The sequence below is a fragment of the Myotis daubentonii genome, chromosome 15 (genome assembly GCF_963259705.1).
Source record: "Myotis daubentonii chromosome 15, mMyoDau2.1, whole genome shotgun sequence".
Taxonomy (NCBI): Eukaryota; Metazoa; Chordata; class Mammalia; order Chiroptera; family Vespertilionidae; genus Myotis; species Myotis daubentonii.
The window spans coordinates 35,227,210-35,245,104 of NC_081854.1; the positions used below are offsets into that span (position 1 = coordinate 35,227,210).

Here is a 17,895-nt window from a genome sequence, read left to right on the forward strand (position 1 = left end):
TGAGAGAGAGTGGAAAGGATGGAGGGAAAGGGGGATAAGAAGAGAGAGAGAGAGAGAGAGAGAGAGACATCGATTTGAGAGTGACACATCGATTGGTTGCCTCTGCATGTGCTCTGATCGGGGCCAGGAATAGAACCTGTAACCCAAGTACATGCCCTTAACTGGGAATCAAACCCATGATCCTTGGATGTGTAGGCCACCACTCTAACCACTGAGCACACCAGCCAGGGCAAAATGACATTTTTAATAACAATTTTATTGAGATATAATTAACATATCAATTTACCCATTTAAACTATACAAATCAATAGTCTTTAGTATTCACAGAGTTGTGCAATCATCACTACATTTCATCACCCCATTAGCTGTCACCCCATTTCACCTCAAATCCCCAGGCCACTGGTAACCACCAATCTGCTTTCCATGTCTATGGATTTGCCAATTCAGGACATTTTATAGAAATGAAATCATGTAATATGTTGCTTCCAGTAACTGGCTTGTGAAACCGCCTGATAAAAATATGAGCTTATTGTTTTCCAGGCCCATCCATTGTTGTTACATGTATTAGTACCTCATTGATTGTTATGGCTGATTAATACCAACTTGTATGGATATATCACATTTTATTTATCCATTCATTCATTGATGGACATTTGGGTTGTTTCTTCTTTAGAGCTATTATGAAGAATGCTGCTGTGAACATTCCTGTACAAGTTTTGCATATGTAATCTTTTAAAAAATATTTCTTTTATTGATTTCAGAAAGGAAGGGAGGATAGAGAGATGGAAACATCAATAAGTTGCCTCCTGCACACCCCTCACTGGAGATCAAGCTCGCAACCCTGGGCATGTGCCTTCCAACCTGGAATCAGACCATGACCTCCTGGTTCATAGGTCAACACTCAGCCCCTGAGCCATACCGGCAGGTGTGCACATGGAATCTTAATCTTGACCTCTAACAGATGCAGCTAACACTGCCCAGGGAGTGTCTGTGAGGGACAAAGGCATCATCTTATTTCATCATTTTAGAAATCTTTTGTGCAGAACCGGGGTTCAAGTCTTTATTGCTCTTACTCCAAAATCCATGCTTCTAGTCTCCTTGCCATTCTTCCTCTAAGTTTAAAGATTAGAAAGGTAAGCCATTCATTAATTCAAGTTAATTACTATACCATAGGTAAGACATAATTAAGACACCTCCTAGATAATCACAGCACATCCTATTTTAAAACCACCACCCCTAAAAGTGTGGCTTCCTGGAGAAATTATCTTCAGGGGCAGAAGGAAGCTCCTCAAAGTGTATGAGGACAGTACCTTCAGATGCTGCAGTTCCCCATTACCACAGCAGAGCTCTAAAGAAGTTTCCAGAAGCCGTCAAGTGAGTTATTCTGAGAAAAAGGGTATGTCAGGAAAAGGGTGGGAAAATGGGGATCCATCCAGATCATGCCTTCTCCTTCCTGTACACTTCATCCATCTTGCTGCGGTGTATTGCACAGTCCCAACTCATAGACAAGGTCTTCTCCTGCAGGTTAATGAATCTGAGCGGTACACAGAATGATATCTCCTTTTTTCTCCCAGCACAGATATAGCCAGCCCCTCTTCACCCCTCAGACACATGGCACTCAATTCTGACTCTATGCTTTTGCCCATGATTTCTTCCATCAAAAGGTCTGTTTCTTCTCTTGTCTCTGGAAAACTTCTATGCATTCCATAGGACTCATGCCACAAGCCCAAGCCACTTCCTCACTAGAAATTTCAGGAGTTGTGCCCAAGGAAATGACTGGGATAAGAGAGACACTGGATAGTAACCTCAATATGATGGATCCTTAAAGGCAAAGCTTTATAGGACTTTGTATGTATCAGATGCTACTGGTGCCTCCCTGCCATCCCCTTCCTCCTGCCACATTGGTGCCTGCCTGCCCAGCTTCCAAATGCCAGCATCTGTATTGTTTTTGCATTGTCTGTTATGGGAAGACTGGAAGTGATAGGGAATAAATACACCCACATACCCGGCCCACAACATATCCTCAACAAATAATCGAAGGGTGTTAGTGAGTAAATAGTGAGCTGCCTTGCCCCCTCCCCCACTTCCCACCCCAAATGAGATGACTCTGAGAAAGTTGTTTACACTGGGTTTCAGAGTTTTCCCAGAAGGAGTAACAGTTATCCTAGTAAGAGCTGGATTCCTTTTCCTTCCCTGCCTCACACCCTCACTCCCCTACTGGTATTTCCTGAGGTCACTTCCCAAATAAACTATTTCCACTTGACTCCTTGCCTCAAAGTCTACTTCTGAGGAAACTAAAAATAGAATGTAGTGGTTTTCTCTTACAATTCAATCAACAGAATTCCTTGCAAAGCCTTTTCTCACTTAAGAGGAGGCCCCCACACAAGGAGGAAGTTCATGGGGTTTGTTCTTCATTTTCTGAAGGGGGTTCAAAAGAAGCAGCTCTGGAGCAGATGTCTGCTGGAGGATCCAGTCACTGTGGAGATGAGTGTCTTTTATATCCAGATTGCTGCACAGCAATAGGGAGCAGGCAATAGAACAAACTCCTGTTGCATGATAAACATAACCACCAGGGCTGTCATTCCTGGAACTGTCTTACCTCACATTGCATTGCCCCAAACTTGACATGATGCTTGGTACACAGCCAGTGCCTAATACATGCTGACTATTGCTTAATAAGATATTATTTGCAGACCAGATAAGGAATGCAAAGAATATGGCTCAATCAACAGAATATGCGGATATACACAAGACAAGAAAACAAATTATTCTCTAGAATCTCAAAGATAACAGACCTGCCAACCCCTTGACTTTCGCCCAGTGAAATCTATTTTAGATACATTTCAGTGTCCCCTACCTTTGAATACATCATTCTTTCTTGGCAAATGTTTTTCAACTGTCTTGTATTAGTATAAAGGCTAAGCTGCTGGGGAAAAAAAGCAAACCCTCAAATCATAGTGGCTTGATAAAATTGTAAAGAACTAAATACACAAAACACACATAAACACAAATGAGTACATGTAAAATTGAGGAAATCTGAATATGATTTGTGGATTCTATACTGTCAATATCTTGATTGTGATATTATACTATAGTTTTGCAAAATGTTACATGTAAATATAATTCTCTTAAGAAAATTTTAATTAAAATGTATAGTGACATAAATAAGTTATAGTGAAGCTAATCTAGATTGGTGAGACAGCTCTATTCCATAAGGACATTCAAGGATCCAGGTTCCTTCTATCTTATAGCTCCAACATCCCTTAGTGCACCATCCTCACCCACTGGTTGGAGCTGAGTTACTGACCAAACTGAGTTACAGTCTATGGGAAGGGAGAAAAGAGGGCAAACAATTTCTTTTAAGCATGTGATGCAGAAACTGGACATACCATTTCCATTCACACTGAAATGGAAAAAACTTAGCCACATGGGCACATCTAACTTCAGGGGTTAAATTTAGTCTTTATTCTGGTTGGTCATGTGCTAATAAAACACTGTTATTAAGGAAGAAGGGAAAGATGTATTTTTAATAACAACTAGCAGTGTTCCACAAAGCATACATTGGTTTTGTTGGTTGCTTGGTGGTTGGTTGGTTGGTATGCTCTTTGGTTATGTACCAAGAATCCTTTCTTTTGAGGAAATGCACAAGACACCTGATATGTTCTCTAATAATTTTTCTTTAGCCAATGGTTTTGTGGGACTGGATCCCATCTTTGGTAGGCTGAATATTGACCCCCAAATATGTCCTTGTTCTAATCCCTGGAACCTATTAATGTTAACTTCCACATCTAAAAGGACTTTGTAGGTGTGATTAAGTTAAGGATCTTGAGATAAGAAAAACATCCTGTATTATGTGGGTGGGCCCTAAATGTAACTACAAGTTTCCTTACAAGAGGGAGGCAAAGAAAGATTAAATTATAGAACACAGAACAGGCCATGTGACAACAATGTAAAAAAGAGAGACAAAGCTGCTATGTTACTGATTTTGAAGATGGAGGAACAGGCTATTAGATAAGAAATTCAAAGAATATAGATCATTAACTGCAAAAGACAAGGAAACAAATTCTCTTCTAGAGCCTCCATAAGGAACCAGACTCATCTACACCTTGATTTTACCCCAATAAAATTGATTTCAGATCTGTAGCTCCTAGAACTGTAAGAGAAAAAGCGTGAGATTTTTAAGCAACCATGTTTGTGGCAATTTGTTACAGCAGCCATAGGAAACTAATATGCCATGTCAGGTAAATAATAATCCAGTCTCAGTCAATCAGAATATATCATCTTCCAGCTACAGTGTTTGGTTAAGAGATGGTCACATGACTCCTGACTGTCCAATCAGAGTCTTCCCTGGAACTTCTGCTGGAAGTAACAGAAAAAAAACTCAGTTTTTCTCAAGGATCCCACGTATTAGGGAGTTGTTGACTTTGACTGCCAATGATCCTATCTTGCCACAGGAAGATTACTAGCCAAACGGTAGCATGAGGAGATGAGAGATGAAGAGAGAGCTCTGATGATGTTTGAGGCCCTGAAGCTAGAGCCACCTTCTGGGCTTGCAGTTACAGGAGCCATCATTCCTACCTGTAACTTATCTATATTGGATGTATTTCTATGATTAGTAACCCAAGGAGACCTGACTGACATACTTGGTATCCACACTCTTCAACCACAGAAAACAGTAAAGAACAAAAGGGGCAGAGGTAAGCTTTACTGTCTCAGCAGATTCTTTGTGTCCTTCTAAGAAATCTCCCATACTTGAGCTCTGAACAGAAAGTCTTAGCCCAAGATACTCAAAATAACATTTAGTTTTAACCAGCACTGTTTAAACACTTAAATTTAATCAGTACTGAGAAAGGCATGGGTCATAATAATGAGATATCTCAAAATTTTTTAAAGGAAAAAGAAAAACCATTGACCCAAATATGATGCTTGATAATTCTGAATCAGTGCTGTAAATGATTATAAAAGAATATTAAGATGCTTAATTGCTGAATAAATGAAATATAAACATCCATTTTGTTACTTAAAGAGTTTTTTAATATGTAATGGGGAAAACATTTTATCAAATGCACTATAAGTGATAAATACTAGTTTCCCTTTCTAAAACAAATCAATTCTTGAAAACATTAACCACCAATTAAATATAACTTTAATTTTTTTCTACTTATTTCTCCCTTTTATTTTTTTTCAGTAATGGAAGAAAACATATTTATCCAGAAGATAGAGCAACATAATGGAAGGATTGTGGAGGAGAGAGGGATTTGGAGTTAGAAGCCTTGGCTTTTAATCCCAAGTCACTTAAAGTCACTTGGCTTTTCAGTGTAGCATATGACAACTATAAGGAATCTCTTACCCACCTCATCAGTTGTAGTATTAAATACCTTTTAGGGCAATATCACTCAGCCTTTACTATACTGGTACATAGGAATTCCCTGGATAATTTCACATTTCACTAGAATTTTACAGATTCTTGTTAGGTTTGGAGTGGGACCCGAGATCTGCATTTCTAATAAGCTCCCAGGTGATGTTGATGTTGCTTCTTCACACTTTTGAGTAGCAAGGTTTTAGGTGTCTTCTAGGCTCACAATGATTTCGCTTCTCCAGAAACAGCCTCGGTTTATAGTGGTGACCTATTAATAGCTCTTCTTGTACTCTCTTGACATAGCTAACTATAATGGAGGTGATGTTTGACCTGGCCTGGACCAAAAGAAGGTCCAGGTTAGGTCCTGAAAATCTCATTTTGAACAGAGATGTGATATTTAATCACTCATTCATTCAGTAATTCTTTTAAATTCTCTGTCAGACACTATAACAGGAGTGGATGTACTAGCCAGTCAAGCAGGTCCCTGCCCTCATAGAGCTTTCACTCTAGTACTATACAAGATAATTCCAGATGGGCTGAGTGTTGTGAAGGGAGTGGAGCATTTCAAGGGTTTCTGGAGACCTGGTTTAAATGGGGATGTTGGGGAAAGCCAAGCTCTTGCTTCCCTTTCTGCAGGAACCTTGGAGGCCACATGTTGAAGATGATGGCATAACAAATGAAAGAAGGCTGGGTCCCTGTGTGAGGAGAACCACTCTCCCCCTCTTCCCTTCCCTGCAGACAGAATGGACTATGATTAGAGTGATAAATAAACTTTATTACACTAAACCACTGAGATTTCAGGGTTTATCCATTATAGAAGCTTGCACTGCTTACTGTAAATTCATAAATTGTTCAACTCTTTCCGAGTTTCTAAAAAATGCTTTTTAAAAAAGACTTAAACTAGCTAGAGCTATTCTCTACTACTTAGAACCCAAAGAACCATAATGAATTTCAAGAGTTGCTGTAAGATTGTGAACTTGCTGACAAGTAGTATCATATTCACATCATGGTTTCCATTGTGCCGTCATTCTCAATTTCTTGCTCTGGTCATTTCTAGCTTTGATTTCTTTTTCAGACTTTTACAAAATCAGCTATACTACATTTCACTAAATTGCAGCAGAAACAAAGGAAGCAATTATAAAGTTTGTAATTTTCCTTGAAAACATAAGTGTTTAGATTTTAAAAGAATCCTTGGTGGTACAAGAATATTAACATTTACATTTGCCACACTTATTCTCATGTGCTACTTCAATAGCACATACATACAATAAACCTGGGCATCCCTCAAGGGCTCTGAAATCGCCAAGGGAAGCTTGTCTCCTATACTTCATTGTCAGAGGAGTCTTTTCTTCTTTGACTACTGGTCTCAAGAACATGTAACTGGTGTCCCAAGCCCCTCACTAACCTTCCTCTTCCCCTCTTCTAATTTTTGTGCATCGTGGGAAGCCACAGCTAAGCTGTTCGTTAAAGACTATTTGGGAGTGTTTCATCTTGAAGGATGTTTGCTGGTTTCTATTCTGAACGAGCTGCATTTAATACCAATCTGTGCAGGTAACACTCATCATGATCTCTGCCACTCAAATTGATCATCTGGGCCTGGTTGGGAAGAATAATGCAGAAAGGATATTCAAGTAGAATCCGCAGACATTTCGTGATTATTTCTGGCATTACGTTTCTCGTCGTTCATAACCTGATGGCCTTTTATGACAGATACTGGGCGTCACAGGAAATCTCCATGATCCAACGAGAATTATTGGGTGTTTCATTAACAAGGATCAAATTGATGCCTCACAAAAGGAGAAAGTGACAGACACTACCTCAGGATGATCTTAAATTAAACCTTTTCACCTTTGGACCTTTGAGTCTTTTTAAGTCTCTTGAGCATTTTTAAATAGAAATAAATTCGGGCTTCACAAACTTAAAAAAAAGAAGACTATTTGGTACAACCATAAGATTTATGGCTGGATCACAGATGAGGACAAGACAGATGAACAAGATGAGAGAGGCCAATGCTAGAGACTTATCTTTCTTCACCTGGCCTTCATTAATTTTTATATTGCGATTGTCCTTGTAACTTTGTGTTCTTAATGGAAACAGCAGTAAATGGCATACCTAATATGAGCTTCTTTAAGTCTGAATGCAGCAAGAGCAGCATATGAAGTCAAAATCTCCATCCTTTGAGCCATCATAATGAAGTCCTCCGAGCCATGGGTCAATTCATGTGTGTGTGTGCCCGCACACGCGCTTGCTCACACGCGTGGGAGGGGTTGGGGGAGAGTGCACACACGGGCGCCCGAAATATTTAAGCAAATTGCCACACAGAGCCTAAAACTTTCCATAGAACCAGACTCCTGATGAGGAGACAAAAGATGGGCCTCTCAGAAAGACCCCTAAATGAGGATGCCAACCTTCCTTTTTACATGGCTTTTTAAACTGTTTGTTTCCTTCAGCACCAAAGGTTAGTCTTGGCCTCAATGCCTGCTCAGTGACCAGAAGTGGAACTGGAAAAAAGTAGTGAAAATCAGAAACAAGGGAAGACATATGAACACACATAAGTGTGGAAACTCAGAGATAAATATAAACTTTAAAAGATACATGGAGCCGAAACCGGTTTGGCTCTGTGGATAGAGCGTCGGCCTGCGGACTGAAGGGTCCCAGGTTCGATTCTGGTCAGGGGCATGTACCTGGGTTGCGGGCACATCCCCAGTGGGAGATGTGCAGGAGGCAGCTGATCAATGTCTCTCTCTCATTGATGTTTCTAGCTCTCTATCTCTCTCCCTTCCTCTCTGTAAAAAATCAATAAAATATATTTTAAAAAAAAAAGATACATGGAGACTAAAATATTTAGGAGTCTCGTGGAGCCTCATCCATCATCCATCCATCCATCCACCCTCCACCCATCCATCCAATACTGACTGAGCTGAGCCAGGGGCCGGGGGACACAGGCGGAGTTGGAAGTCTAAAGGCAGAAACTGGAGGTGGGAATAGCCGTAGATGTGACTCTGTAAGGGCTCCCACGACGCTGAAGGAGAGGAGTTGGGCACCTGGGGGAGATTCATGGACTGAACCTGCAGCCCCAACACAGGTGAGGGTGGGCGAGAACCCTGCGCACCATAGAGAGGCCAGGACCTCCGAGCTTCCTAGAGAGGCCAGGAAGTGGCTCTAGGAGGCCCGTTGGAAGGCTTGAGAGCCGTCGAGACGGGCTGGTACCCGGCACACTGGAGGTCTCCCTCCCCGTTCTCGCTGTCGCGGCGCCGTCCGCCGTCGCTGTGAGTGGGCCGGGGTCGAGAAGGCCGCCCCTGCGCGGGGACCCGGCCGAGCTGGCGGGAGCGCCGCGGCTCCTACGCGCGCGGGGGCCCCGCCGAGGGCGCCCCTGGCTGTACCTGGGTGGGTGGCAGCCCTGGTGGACCGAGCCCTTGGCAGGGGATCCGCAGCGCTGACCCCGGGGGCCGGGAAAGCCTCCCCTTCTCAGTTCTTTAGGATTCCTAAGCGTGGCTTCCTAGAAAGTCTCGAAGACCTGAAACGCTGGCTAGCCGCTGTTCTTTTCTCTTTCCTTTCCTTCCCTTCCCCTTCCCCTTCCCCTTCCCCTTCCCCTTCCCCTTCCCCTTCCCCTTCCCCTTCCCCTTCCCCTTCCCCTCCCCTTCCTTTCCTTCCTTCTTTCTTTCTTCTCTCTCTCTTAATCAATCTCTCTCTCTCGTCTCTTTCTTTCTTAGCTTTCAACAGGCTCCATATCTAGCTAGACTTCATTCACATCTTTTCCTTTTCATCTCACTTTTGGGCAGAAAGATGACTCTATGACAAATGATAGTGGTTTCTCATCTAAGTGGCAGCATAAAGTTTCCATTTACCGTGGATGGATTTCTTGTAAAAAGGTAGTAGATTTAAATAAGACATGATAGGTAAGTCATAGTGCCAGAGGTGCCAGGAGTCGAAGTTGTGAAAATGCCAAGTGGACAACACTGCATTAGCCCAACCCAGGTGGGAGCCCCACAGACCTGGCTTCAAGCCCCGGGAAGCTCAGCCACCTTTGACGTGTCATTTGTGAGCCAGTTTCTTTTCTTTTTCTTTCTTTTTTGTTATCTACCAGCTTTATAGAGATACTAGAGGCCCAGTGCACAATATTCGAGCACAGGTAGGGTCCCTAGCTCTGCTGGCTGGGGCCTTCCTTCATTCCATGCTGCCCCCTGGTGGTCAGTACATGTCATAGTGAGCGGTCAAACTCCCAGTTGGTCTAACTCCCAAGGGGACATTTTGCATAATATATATATACTAGAGGCCCGGTGCACAAAAATTTGTGCACTGGGGGGGGGGGGGCGGTCCCTCAGCCTGGCCTGTGCCCTCTCGCAGTCTGGGACCCCTTGGGAGATAACAACCTGCTGGGTTGGCAGAGGGCAGGCCCAATCCCTAGGTGCAGCCCCTGGTCGGGATAGAGCAGGGACGATTGGGGAGTTGGGGCGCTGCCCCCTGTCATGCACAGAGCAGGGCGGATTGGGAGGTTGCGATGCCACCCTCAGTCACGCTCAGGGTAGGGCCAATTGGGGGGTTGGGGCACCACCCCCTGTCACACTCAAGGCAGGGTCGATGGGGAGGTTGTGGTGCCACCCCCTGTCACGCACAGAGCAGGGCCGATCAGGGGGTTGGGGAGCTCCCCCTTGTCACGCACAGAGCAGGGCCCATCAGGGGGTTGAGGAGCTCCCCCCTGTCACTCACAGAGTAGGGCCGATAGGGGAGTTGGGGCACTGCCCCCTATCACACACAGAGCAGGGTGGATCAGGGGGTTGGGGCGCCGCCCTCTATCACCCACAGAGCAGGGCCAATCAGGGGGTCGGGGCGCCGCCACTCTCACACTCAGGGCAGGGCCGATGGGGAGGTTATGGCTCTACCCCGTCACACACAGAGCAGGGCCCATGGGGGGGTGGGGGGGGTGGGGCGCCGCACCCTGTCACACAGAGCCGCAGGGCGATCAGGGGGTTTGGGCGCTGCCCCCTGCCACACTGATCCCAGTGCCGGGAGGCCTCTCAGCTCCGCTGATCCCGATGCTGGGAGGCATATTACCCTTTTACTATATAGGGTAGAGGCCTGGTGCATGGGTGGGGGCTGGCTGGTTTGCCCTGAAGGATGTGCCAGATCAGGGTGGGGGTCCCCACTGGGGTGCCTGGCCAGCCTGGATGAGGGGATGATGGCTGTTTGCAGCTGGTCACACACCCTTCAGGGTGGGGTCCCTGGCCAGTCTGGGTGAGGGGCTGAGGGCTGTTTTCAGGCTGGGACTGAAGCTCCCAACTGCTCCTTTTTTTCTTTTTTCTTTTTTTATTCTGAGCCAGCTTTAGCTCTGAGGCTCCAGCTCTTAGGCCTCCGCTTCTGAAAGCAGGTATCTGGTTTGTTTAGTTCTACAATCGAAACTCTGTATCAACTCCAGGTCTGAGATCCCGGCTAGCTGAAAGTTGGTTTCTGGGGTTTTGTTTAGCTTCTATTTTTGTAACTATGTTTCAAACTGCCAGCTCAGAGGCCTGCAGCGGCAGGCGGGGAACGTTGGAGTCCTCTGTCACTGAAGCAAGCAAGCCTCATGTTAGTTTCAAGCTGCCTGGCTGCCGGCCGCCATCTTGGCTGACAGTTAATTTGCATATTGCCCTGATTAGCCAATGGGAAGGGTAGCGGTCGTACGCCAATTACCATGTTTCTCTTTTATTAGTGTAGATACTAGAGGCCTGGTGCACAAATTCGTGCACTGGTGGGGTCCCCTTGGCCTGGCCTGCGGGATCAGGCTGAAACTGGCTCTCCCACATCCCCCAAGGGATCCTGGGTTGCAAGAGGGCACAGGCCAGGCCAAGGGACCCCCACTGGTGCACAATCAGAGCCAGGGAGGGACAGGGACACAGGGGTTGGCCAGTTGCAGAGGAACCATGGGAGGGCTCCAGGGTGTGTCCAGCCTGTCTTGCTCAGTCCCAATAGGCTGAACCCCAGCAGCAAGCTAACCTACCCATCGGAGCGTCTGCCCCCTGGTGATCAGTGCACGTCATAGGGAGTGGTTGAGCAGCCTCAGCATATTACTCTTTGGTTGAACAGACGACCAGACACTTAGCTGATTAGGCTTTTATTATATAGGATAGATAATTGGCATGCAACTTGTAATTTTAAGCTGTACATTGTGATGATTTGATACATGCATATATTATGATAACAGCAAGGTTAATACCTGTATAACCTCACATAATTAGAATTTTTGGGTATGGTGAGAACATTAAAGATGTCTTTTGGCAATTTTAAATCATATAATACAGTATTGTTAACTGTAGTCACTATGCTGAATATTAGATGCCCAGAACTTATTCCGTCTATATAATTGAAAGTTTGTACCCTTTGACCAACATCTCATCTCTCATCCCAACCCTCCACCCCCCAGGCCTGGTAACCATTATTCTGTTTCTATGAGTTTGACTTTTATATATATATAAGTGATATATAGTATTTGTCTTTCTCTGTCTTATTTTAACTAACATAATGCCATAAAGTTCTGTTTGTGTTCTCACAATGGGAGGATTTCCTTTTTGTGGCTGAATAGTATTCCATTGAGCGTTTTTGTTTATCCATTCATCTGTTGATAGACACTTAGGGACACTTAGGTTGTTTCCATGTCTTGACTATTGTGAATAATGCAGTGAATGTGGGCATATCGATATCTTTTTAAGGTAGTGATTTCATTTACTTCAGATACATGTATGGGCAAGTTTCTTAACCTTCAAGCCTGTATCCTCATCTGAAAAGCTGAAGATAATACTAAATACTACTTCAGAAGACTGTTCCTGAGGCTTCAATGGTAAATCTGTGTGTGTGTGTGTGTGTGTGTGTGTGTGTGTGTGTGTGTGTTAATCCTCACCCTAGGACATTTTTCTATTGATTTTTAGAGTGGAAGGGAGGGGTAGAGAAGAAACATCGATGTGAGAGAGACACATCGATTGGTTGCCTCCCACATGCACTCTGACCAGGGCTGTGGATCAAGCCTGCTACTGAGGTATCTGCCCTTGGCCGGAATCAAATTCAGGACCCTTCAGTCTGCAGGCTGACGCTCTATTCACTGAGCCAAACTGTCTAGGGCCTCAGTGGTAAATCTTTAAAGCCTTTAAAGCCTCTATCCCATAAAAAATAAGAACTGTAGCTATGGTTGTTGTTAATTTCATTTCAGCAAAGTGGAAACAGGATCAGAGAGATTCAGTGATCGCCTGGAGTCACATAGGGAATTGGTGGGAGAGCCAAGTCTAGAACCTAGGTTTTCTAATTTTCAACCTGCATCCCCATTACCTCTGTCTCATGGGAGGGGATGGGGCACCTCATCCCTCCCCCTCCAGGAAATGGAGGGGCCCCTATGAGGTTGCAGAGTATGTCAGCTGTGAAAGCCCCCACAGGACTCAAGTCAGTTAATTTGGAATTAACAAATTAGTACTCATCATCAGGAGAAATAATTCCTAGAAAGGGCCTAATACAATGCTTGGCACACAGTAAGTGTCTAATAAATGGCAGTGGGTATTACTTGGATATGTAATCCAGGTAATCCAGGCATGCTGAACTAGAGAGGGAAGTACAAGTGTAGTACTCTTTGCAGATATAGCAGAAAGGGGCATTTGAAAGGGTTGCAGAGCACTCGTTCCATTTGGATTTATTGGGTCTGTGATCGGCCAGAAATTCCTTGTCCCTGCAGATATTTCTGGAGAAATGGCATGTGCCCACATGGAATTTGGGAATCAGATGGGAAATACCAATTATAAAATTATGTAATTACTTTTGTCATAAGCATTGTGAAGAATTGCAAGAATCTTGTGCAACAAATATTTGAGTTAAAGGAGTTTGAGCGGATGGCTTGAAAAGGAGGTTTGATACACCTAAACTGATAAGAATTAGACAGCTGCCTTCTCACCTTCAGTTATATTCAAAACAGTGTGTGCAAATACTCCTGTTTTTATGAGTATATCGACTTTCCACTTGATGTTGTGTCCTTAGTTAATTTCCTCTCAAATGTGTTTGGCCTTTTTTGTTTTACACCTCACATCCCTTTTACCTGCATCAGGGTTACTCTCCTTATTGTCTCCAACTACTTCTTCTTCTTTAGTGCTTCGACTTCTTTTTATCAAACACATAATTTTCAGTCCATGCATGGAATTTGAACAGCACCATTTCTAAGCCCTCTAGCCTCAGTGTATTTTTGTGTTCTCAATACAGTAAGAACAGTTACCTTTTGCCTCTAATCAGTACATAGACAGTCATTTAAAACACATCATCAGCCCTGGCCAGATAGTTCAGTTGGCAAGCACATCGTCCCAACATGCCAAGATTGTGGGTTTGATCCCATGTCAGGTCACATAAGAAACAACCAATGAATGCATAAATAAGTAGAATAACAAATCGCTCTCTCCCTCTCCTTTTCTCTCTAAAACAAAGAAATAAAATATTTTAAAAATAAAACATCATCATAGGGTTAAACTACCTGAAGATATTTTTATCTTCCTTCAAATAAATTCAGTACATTTTTATTTTTAAGAAAGCAGTCTTCAGTTCTCTCTGTTTCATACTCTAGTGGAACCTAGGTTTGTATATTGCATCATAATACCAGAGGGTTAGTAACAGCATCTTGAACTCAAGGAATGAAGGAACTGTGTGTATAATCTAAGGTTCTTATTACTGATCCTTAGCATTTAATTAGGTCTTCGTAAATCTAAAGCACTCCTAGTCATTTTTATGAGTTTCTTCTCCTAACTTCCCTGCGAGATGTCAACTTTATTACCCACATTCTATCTTCATATTATCAGGAGGTCATGCAGGCTTTAAATTTCTTTTTTCCCTCTTTGTAATTAAGATTCCTTTTTCTTGATCATGTATTTAACTTTAACTTGTATCTGCCGAAAGGACTGCTCAGGTCAGATGTGACCCTCCCCCGACACCCAGAGGAAAGCAATTACTGAACCCAGCCACGTTCTGGAAGAGCCTTAAAGCAATTGTGATTATCAAAGCCAATGAGTGCCCAGCCCCTAGGGAATTAGATGGAAATGAATTAATGAAACAGAAACCACAAAGTATATAAAAATCAGGCAGCTGTTTGAAGAAAAACCGTGTATACTTTTTTTTCCCCTTTTGGTTTAGTGTTTATGGGAATTACTTGTGGCTTTCTGCAAAATGTGTTTGCTGACGTTTTGCTGTGCTTACTGATGTAGGGAGCCAGCAAGGGAGAAAGTGGCTCCGGGGTGCACCATTAACGCTGGTAATCTAAAAATCTAGAAAGGTTTTACTGACCTGGTGGATAGGCTTCTTTTCATTGTCATTTGTCCTGCTAAAGCATTTATTTTTCCCTACTCATTGCCACCTTTCTCTTCTGACCCTCCTGATCAGGTTAGTTATACAAGTTCTTGCCTTAGATCAAGCTGGGATTAGTTGGGAGGTAATGAGGAGTAGCATGAATAGATCTGGCAGGTACTCTGAAGCATTAATAACTTGAACTTGTACATCCCCAGCATGATTAATGTGCACATGAGCCATGATTGACCCACTGTGGTCTTGTGACTGGACTGGAATGCGGAGTTTTAAAAAAAACAAAGAATAATTAGAGATTAAGAAGAATTCCTTTTGGAGTTTTTTTTAATTAGACTCTTTGGGGCTTTGTCCATTTTTGGAATCCCTTACCGTGGAATTCCTGTGGAGAGATTAAGAATATCTTAAACTTTGTTATCTGGCATCCTTTTAATCAAAACTCAATTAACCAGATGGCATTTCTAAAAACCCGTGTGTGCTTTTTCTTAGATTTACAAAGACCTAATTAAATGCGAAGGTTGTCATACCTTCCTCAGACTTCACCTGGGCACTGCCTGCTGCCGCCTCAGTCAGCTGCTTTCCAGCCCTCATCTTGAGTTCAGCTGAACACATGCATTTGTCCTCACAATAACCCTCTAGCCCAAGCATGCCAAACTCAAAGGCTAACACTGGCCAAATAAGGTTTAAGTTTATGTGGGCCACAGAAAAAGAAAAGCTTCAATTTTCATAGAAACGTAGATTTATTTTAATAGAGACATGCTGAATACAAAGGGTTGAAATAAATGAGTAATCGTTAACATAATAGAACATTTTAATAAAAATTAATATTTTTTCTTGAACATTAACATACCAGGCACCGAATAACTGCACAAATTAATAAGCATAATGCAAATAAACCTATTTTTCTTGTTCTCTGAAAGCGAAGTATTTCCTGTTGCACACACCAAACAAATCAGTCCAAGACTATGACATGGCAATAGACTGCTGAAATATTTGCTGCTAGTATTAGTGGAGAGAAATGGTGTGCCTGTGTGTAAGGCGTGTAAGGGAAATGAATGCAACACCATTATAGTAATCAGCCATTAGTGAACGTTGTAATTCGTTATTAATAACTAGAGGCCCAGTGCATGAGTTCATGCACCAGTGGGGTCCCTCAGCCTGGCCTGCGCTTTCTCGCTATCTGGGACCCCTTGGGGGATGTTGGACTACCAGGATTGGGCTGAAACCAGCAGTCCGACATCCCCTGAGGGATGTAGTAGTGTGTGAAGTGGCAGGTGGCCAGAGAGGAGCCCAAGCCCGGGCTGGGTGCTGCGCCACTCCCGCTCATCCTGGCCCCACTGCACCTGCTGCCGCCACCCAGTAGTGCTGCTGCAGAAGCAGGAGAGGCTCATGCCACCGCAGTTGTGCTCCCCAGTCATGAGCCTGGTGTCTGGCACCCAAGGGTCTGCTGAGCAGCGCTCCTGCTGTGGGAGTACACTGACCACCGGGGGGCAGCTCTGGTGATGTTGAGCATCTGCCCCCTGGTGTCAGTGCGTGTCATAGCAACCGGTCATTCAATTGCTTAGGCTTTTATATGTATATAGACTAGAGGCCCGATGCACGAAATTCGTGCATGAGCAGGGTCCCTAGGCCTGGCCAGCGATCAGGCCAATCTGTGGGGCGACCGGCGGGGCGATTGCGGTGACCCTGTTGGCACCTGCCTTGGCCAGCCTAGCGCTGCTTGCTCACTGGCCCCGCCCCCTGCTGCCACTAGCCGGCTAGACCCTCCCCCCTATCACCTGGGCAGGGCGATTGAGGGGTGGTTGGGGGGTGGCCCGTTTGCCAGCCAGCCCCACCCCCTGCTGCTACCATTGGTTGCCTCCCTCTACGGGGCGACCAGCAGAGCAATTAGCTGGCCTGGGGCCTGTGGGCTGCAGGCAGCTCTTGTATTGAGCATCTGCCCCTTGGTGGTCAGTGCACATCATAGTGATTGGTTGTTCCACCAATCATTCTGCCTTTCAGTCGTTTTGCATATTAGGTTTTTATTATATAGGATTATGTATAACAGGGTATTGTAAAAATTAAGTTATGAAGTTTATATTAAAATGTTTCTTACATTATATTGGCTGGGCCATGAAAATATTCATTGTGGGCCATATGCGACTGCAGGCTGCAAGTTTGACGTGCTTGCTCTAGCCCCAATCCTCATCACTCCTTACCTAGACTCTTGCCTATTTCCAGGCTCTCCCTTCTGCAGGAAAATCGTGATCTTTCGCAAGAACCAAGTTAGCATGTCAGTTCTATAAACCTACAAAGGCTTTCTATTGTCTACAAAATTCAATTCAAACTCCCCCCAAGGGGCCGACTCAAAGATGTTTTCAAGGTAACCCCAGGCTGCCTTCAGCACTAACCCACTGCTACACACTTTGGCTTTAGTTTGCATACCAGATTTGCCATATTAGTTGTCCAATATCAGCCTCTCCTGTTACTCTTCCCTTCATTTACAATGCTCCTTCAACCTAGTAACCCTCTGCCTCAGCTCAGCCTGCCTGAGTCTTCCCATTGTCCTAGTTTAACTCTAAGGCTCATTCTTTGATGAAGTCTTTCTGATCTGTCCTTCAGAATTTCTCTTCTCACCCCACCTCAGTGCTCCCACAGCACCTCATTTATACCAACATTATCACAGTAATCTTTTCTCCTTTATGACGTGTACTTTAGATATTTGCAAAAGCCTCTCTACTTCATGTAAGTTTCAGGATGCAGGAAATTTTTCTCATTTAGTTTTATGTTGTTTTCATTCCAGACCTTTATGGGAGATAAATTAAATTAAAATGGCAGCGTTAATTAGCATACATAACAATGACTCTCAGATACTGCAGGGCCCTGCATAATTTATGCCCATTATAATTTTACTAAATTGGATGTTTTTCTTTTCTTTTAATGTTTTTATTTATTTTTTTTACTTTTTTATTTTTAAATCTTTTATTGTTGAGAGTATTACAGATGCCCCTATTTCCCCCCCCCCCCACTGTCCCCCTCCACCAAGTTCCTGCCCCTGCCCCACCTCAGGCCTTTGGCACGCTATTGTCCCTGTCTATAGGTAATGCATATATGCGCATAAGATCTTTATTTAATCTTTTCCCACTCCTTCAGCCCCCTTCCCTCTGAGAATCATCACTCTATTGCCATTACCTCTGATTCTACTTATTCACTAGTTTATGCTGTTCATTCAATTTCATATTCATTTTTTTTTTCAGATTCAA

General features: G+C 43.8%; 1 protein-coding gene across 5 annotated transcripts in view; it reads left to right on the top strand.

Annotated features, from left to right (window-relative positions):
• Nucleotides 1-8,546: 8,546 nt before the first annotated feature.
• SDR42E1 (short chain dehydrogenase/reductase family 42E, member 1) overlaps nucleotides 8,547-17,895 on the top strand; it is a 28,365-nt gene continuing 19,016 nt past the window's right edge. For 2 of the 5 annotated variants that reach the window (XM_059667282.1, XM_059667280.1), the window contains exons 1-2: nucleotides 8,547-8,746; nucleotides 12,068-12,173. The gene's annotated coding sequence lies outside the window, so the exon portion shown is untranslated. The remainder of the gene's footprint in view (nucleotides 8,747-12,067; nucleotides 12,174-17,895) is intronic. The other 3 variants (XM_059667283.1, XM_059667281.1, XM_059667284.1) reach the window with 2 other exon arrangements.